The sequence below is a fragment of the Alligator sinensis genome, unplaced genomic scaffold (assembly GCF_000455745.1).
Source record: "Alligator sinensis unplaced genomic scaffold, ASM45574v1 scaffold1023_1, whole genome shotgun sequence".
In the NCBI taxonomy this organism is placed as follows: Eukaryota; Metazoa; Chordata; order Crocodylia; family Alligatoridae; genus Alligator; species Alligator sinensis.
This window is the reverse complement of record NW_005842373.1, coordinates 507913-514404: the sequence shown is the minus strand read 5'-3', so window position 1 is coordinate 514404 and position 6492 is coordinate 507913.

Genomic DNA, 6492 nt, shown 5'->3' with positions numbered 1-6492 from the left:
TCCCCCACCCCGCTGCCTGCTACCACTTTCCCCCTGCATCCACCCACCACTTTTCCCCCATGCCTGCCTGCTGCTTCTACCCCCTGCCGCCCACCCACTGCTCCAGCACCACGTAGTTTCTGGCTGCATAGCCAAACCGCAGGATGCAGCAGCAGCTGGCCCAGCCCCCCAGCTGGCTCCTGCTGTAATGTGCGGTCCTGGCCATGCAGCTAAGATGTGTGTGGTGGTGGAACCAGCCCAGCCCAGCCAGCACTGCACAGAGCCAGCCATGAATCATGGAAGTTGAGCCAAACTCTGCTCCTGCTCTGCTACCAGGGAGAAGGGGGAGCTGGCCCGTGTCCATAGAACCCCTGCCAGCCCAGGCTCTGCATTCCTGTCATCCCACCCTGGGCCCCCACTGGCCCTGGCCCCAGGGCACTAGTGTGGGCCCCGCACTCCCACCACTACCATTTCCTCACCTTCCTTTCCGCTGCCACAGCTTCTCCCCCCTCTCCATCCCCCGTCCATCCTCCTGCTGTTCTGGCAGCACTCAGTTCCCGGCTGCATGGCTGGGATGGCAGAACGCAGCGGAAGCTAACCAGGACTGGGGAGATTGCCTGCAGTCTTCCCCTTCCCCCTGTTCTTATCTGACTTTGCACTCTTGGGAGAAGGGAGGAGGGGAACAGCCCCATGGACACCAGGCCATAAGGGCTGAGGCTGAGGCTGGGGTGGGGCCAGGCAGGCCTTGCTGCTGCTGCCCTGGGTCCTACTGCTGGCTTCTCCTGGGTCCTGCCACCACTGGCACCTTGTCAGCTTAGGCAATCACGTACAGGTAAAAAATAATTTTCTAAAATGTTTTGGACCCACTATGGGTTGGATAGAATGGCCTGGTGGGCCAGATCTGGCCTGCGGGCCTTATTTTGCCTGCCCCTGCTATATAGTGTACCAGGTTTGGCTGTACCATTCTACATGCTTTTGTAATCTATTATACCAGTTCATGCTGATTCTGTCCATCCCAGGATGTTCTTGAACAGATTCCAAATGCTCTGGTGTACTCTGATGTCCTCCACAGAGCATCAAAATGTAGGCTTTTAACTCCTATTCCTTCAGAGTAAGAGTTACTACGCCTCTTACTCCTGCCCTGTAGCCCACAGAATGAATGTGGATGCAAATGCTTCTGAACATCATTTCCAATATAGGGGGAAATGTGTGCATTTATATTGCAAAAGAGGCTGTTTTCAGTGTGTCATCCACCTTCAATAACTCCATTAGCAGATTCTGTTTTGGAACCCACAATAAAAGGAGGCTTTCTAGCTAATCTTCTGCTGTAAGAACTCCCATTAAATTAATGTGTGATATGAGCTCTACAAGTAATCGTGGTGTTTCTGCCCTGGCTTAAATGGGCCTGAGCTATGCAACATTGGTAAATTCACTTCTCAGCTGCAGTGCAGCAAAGTTGTCCGGGCATTGAAATGAGGGTAGTGCCCCCAGGGTTACTTGTAGATTTCCTGCTAGTACTGTGAAAAAAAGACCACAAAAAAAAAAGATTGGTACAAGGCCAGCCAGGATAAAATGTTAAAAAAAAGAGAGTTATGTAAGCATACATGCTAAAAGGTTAGGCCTGCCTAAACTGAGCCATATGATTGGTCCCAAAAGGAGACAGTGAAGCAACACGCACTCATCCAACATGGGGAAACTTAGGTTTGAAAATTGGACCTCTGGTATATGTGAAAAATGCCTGGATAGTCAAGACAGTAGGTAGACTACTAACTTGCTTCGTATTTCAGGATGGCTAATAACTGTACCATCAGCTCAGGAGATATGCTTTTCAAATTCAGTCTGTGGATATTCCCTTTTAAGATGTGGCCCAGGTGAAACAATCTGTAGGAAACTGGTTAGTGAGCAATTAGTTCTGCCCAGGGGCAGAAACAATTATTGTAGCTATATGCTGTGGCACTTTCCAGAAAAAAGTAAGATGGGGTGTCATTGAAAACTATTTTGAGACCCACAATGTCAGGGACATCTTAGCTGAAAAATCTTTTGAATAGATTCCTGTGTATTTGTCAAAAAATTCTAAGCTGTAAATGCATGTGGTTAGTTTCAAGGGAGAAAGTGAGACCCTGGAGTTTCTATTAGACTTGTTCCAGTGTACTGACATGCAATTATATGAGAAGCAGCAGAATGGTCTAAGTTAGCAGTCAACAACCTTTTCACAGCACAGGCCAAAGGTGCCAGTAGCCATCCACTTCTGCTGTCACCCCTTCTTCCCACCATGGTGTGGGGAAAGCTCCTGCTGCAGCATGGTAGTAGCCCTCACTGCTGAATGCCACCAAAGCCCCACATCTGTGAGCCAGATCAAATGGCTCCACAAGCTGGATCCAGTTCACAGGCCATAGGTTGCAGCCCCTGCTCTAAGTGACTTCGTCATTAGGAATCATGAGTTCTCCTGATCCCACAGCAATCTAATATAATAAACGGCTTAGTCTGCCTGTCTGTACAACTGTCTGTGTGTCTGCCTGTCCATAACACTTTTGGGCAACTGCACGTACGCTGCTGAGAGGGCCAGTGGCAATTGGTTACAGCGGCCCCGCCTCCTCAGAGGCAGGAAGGGAGCCACCACCACCTCAGGCTGGGAGGTGGGAGCCCCTCTGCTCCGCGGGAGGAGGCGGAGGCAAAGGTGGAGGCAAGTGGGTGGGGGGGAGGGAGAAGGAGCCACCACCACCTCCTCAGGTGGAGGGAAGCCCCATTGCTCCATGGGAGAAGGCAGAAGCAGAGGTGGGGTGGGGGGGAGGGAGGAGCCGCCGCCACCACCACCGCCTCCTCAGGGCTGCCAGAGGTGCTGGATGATGCCAAGGGTGGGGACCATGGTGGGATGGGCTCCTGGTGCCCCAAGGGGCCCTCCCCTGCTGATGCTTCATCACCACTGCCAGGCCACAGTGGAGGCTCCAGCAGGTCGCCCATGTTGGAATACATGGTGCAACTCCAGTCAGGGTCCTGGGTTGAGAGGATGTGGTCCAGCTGCCACATACCACATAAAGGCTATGGGCCTGTGGCAGCCCCTGACTGGCAGTTGTGGTCAGCGATGCTAACCCACTGTGCCCTCAGGCCCTTGACCTTTATGTGGCACTGGCACACTACCCAGCAAGTCAGGGCAAGCAATGAGCCACCCCAGAAAAACTCCAAGCCCCATGGCCCTGGGGCCAGCCTGAGGGTGGACCCCTAGTGGTGAGGCTGACCAGAAGCAAATTTGCTCCCGGTTGGCATCTACACATGCACTACTGCGCGCTAACTACAGCAATGCACAGTAGACTAATTGACTGCACAGTAAGTGTTTGCATATGTAGACAGTGATGCTTTACTGCTCAGACAATTAGTCTACTCCACAGTAAAGTGTCTCATGTAGATGTGTTCCTCAAGTGTCAGGAGAGTGGGCTGGTTCTATACAACTTCCATTTTCTTTTTGTCAGTGCAACTTCCCTCAGGGAGTATATACCTAAGGCAAAGATCCCCTTTTTTGACTGACTTGTATTTCTTTGGTTTCAGTGGGCAGACTTATGCTTATCACAGATCATTTGTTAATGTTTTAGTTTTTGTTCAAAAATTTTGGTGCATATCAAGTTATCATCCATGTAGAGAAAACAGGCCTAGAGGGGCATGTATTTCTCTGCAAAGCTTCTCTAGCATGGCTAGTATATTGCAGAAGCCAAAAACAATCATGTTAATTTGCCACAAGCAAATTAAGTTAGGTTCCAGCCTAAATCCCACCTGAAGCATAGTCCCAAGGGGGCAGGAGTATCCAGGGAATCAAAGAATCATAGAAAATTAGGGTTGGAAGGGACCCCAGGAGGTCATCTAGTCCAACCCCCTGCTCAAAGCAGGACCATCCCTGACTAGATTACCCCAGCCAAGAATGAAGTCTCCACCACCCCTCTAGGCAACCTGTTCCAGTGCTTTACTACCCTCCACACAAGAAAGGTTTCCTAATAACCTAAACTTCCCTTGCTGCAACTTGAGATCATTGCACCTTGTTCTGTCACCTGCCACCACTGAGAACAGTCTAGCTGTATCCTCTTTGGAACCACCCTTCATGTAGTTGAAAGATGCTATTAAATCCCCTCTCAGTCTTCTCTCCAAATTAAATAAGCCCAGTTCCTTAAGCCTCCCCTTAGAAGTCATGTGCCCCAGGCCCCTCTCCATTTTCATTTCCCTCCATTGGATTCTCTCCAATTTGTCTACATCCTTTTTGTAGCGGGGGGCCCAAAACTGGACACATTACTCCAGATGTGGCCTCACCCGTGCCGAATAGAGGGGAATAATAATTTCCCTCAATCTAATGGCAACACTCCTACTAATCCAGCCCAGCATGCTGTTAGCCTTCTTGGCAACAAGGATGCAGTGTTGACTCTTATCAACTTACTGTCCACTATAACCCCCAAATCCTTTTCTGCAGAGCTGCTGCTTAGCTATTTGGTCCCTAGCCTGTACCAGTGCATGGGATTGTTCTGTCCTAAATACAGGACTTTGCACTTCTCTTTATTGAACCTCAGGAGATTTATTTGTCCCAATCCTCCAATTTGTCACGATCTTTCTGAATCCTAGCCCTACCCTCCAGCATTTCTACTACACCGCCAGCTTGGTGTCACCTGCAAACTTGCTGAGGCAGCACTCCATCCTATCTTCCAGACTGTTGATGAAAATACTGAAAAAAGCTGGGCCCAGGAACAATCCCTGGGTCACTCCATTTGATACCAGCTGCCAGCTGGACATCAGGTTATTGATTAGTACCCTTTGAGCCAAAGGATCCAGCCCAGTTTTCTTTCCCCCTTACAATCCATTCATCCAATCCATACTTCCTTATCTTGTTGGTGAGAATTGTTTGATAAAGTTGTGAGAGACCGTATCAAAAGCCTTGCTAAAGTCAAGGCAGTTCCCTTCTATTCATGGCCATCAAGTAGGAGATGTAGCAGCCAGATGGGACAGGTCAGCTCAGATGCACTTCCCTGTGGAGGACCTACTGACTATCCTGCCAACATTTCACCTGTTTCTCCCACTGTCAGTTGTCCCACCACACAAGGCTCCTTCATCCTACCACACAAGGCTATAGGGAATTTTGGGGTGGATATATCCCCCACCCCCCCAGCCCTTCCCAGTGCCACCTTGACAATCATTCCACATGCTCCTGCCATCTTCTCTTTTAACTTCCCATTGTTTTTAACTGGGGCCAAGCTTCAGGAAGGAGGAGCACTGTACCTTCCTCAGCAGGGGGTGCTGGTCACGTGCAGCCTGCAAAGGATCTAGGCATTTTTTTGGAGCTATGTGGACTGCAGGGGGCTAGCAAAATCTATTGTGGTCTTCTGGGGTGACAGGATTGTGGATTTTCAGGTTGATTGTGGGGTTAGCATCTTTCCCATCCATCCCATTTATGTTCAGTGGGGAGCTGAAAGGCAGTGTGTGCCGTGTTCTTTTGCAGTGAACAATGGGGAACACTCTGGAAATGTGCTCCGGGGGTGGCGGGTGGGAGGGGGACAGTTTAATTAGAGAGGCTCTGAGAGCCACTCTAGTTAAATCACTGCTACATCTTGTGTACCAGTGTCCCTGTGCTTAAAAATGATTGGGGGGGGGCACTTGAACTAAAGCACAGGGATGCTGGCCACACAAGATGCAGGAGGCTACTGGAGTGTGGTAATTGCCTTGCTCCAGCAGACTCAATTGATCAAGTCTGCTCTGAGGCACATTGGAGCAGCCTCTGCACTCATGAATAGGCGCCCTATAATTTAGGGCTTCTTCATCAGTTGACAGCTCATTTGGTTAATGCAGCAATTAAACACTCAGTTTTGCCTCTCTGTGCAAGAGTTCATATTGCCCATCCCCCTCCCCATTCCAGGCCCACAAAACAGCCCCTCCACCACTCCCCATTTACCCTGGCCTCAAATGCTGTCTATCCCACCTTGGACCTCCCCTTTGTCTTCCAGGCACTGCTACTTGCCTCTCTCCACATATCTCTTGCCTACAGTCTATACCTTGCTCACCCACAGTGCTTTCATTTTCTCCTTCACAGCTCCCACTTGCAGGGTAAAAAGCCCATCGCCCCCACCCTCACTTATCTATCATCCCCTCACTGCTTCTCTCTACGTAATGTCCCATTTCTGCTCCTTCCCCCACCATACCCCCTTGCACTGTAGCCTCCCATTCCCAGCCAGCCCTTCTCGCTCAGCTTGTGAATGCTTCATGTTACCCCACAGTTCTTAATCTGTTATTGAACATTGCACACCCATTTGGAGCTATGAAAGTGTGACAGGATCATCACCCCATCATCATCCCCACCCCCCTGTTCTCACCTGGAAAAACCTTCATGGCAGCACCGGGCACAGGATCATAGATGGAGAGCATTTTTGGCCAGAATTTTTTTCTATTTGCCAGTTTCATAGTAGCTAGGGTCAGGAGGGACCTGAACAGATCATCTAGCCTGACCCCCTGCCACAGGCAGGGATGAATGGTGGGGTTAACAGAACC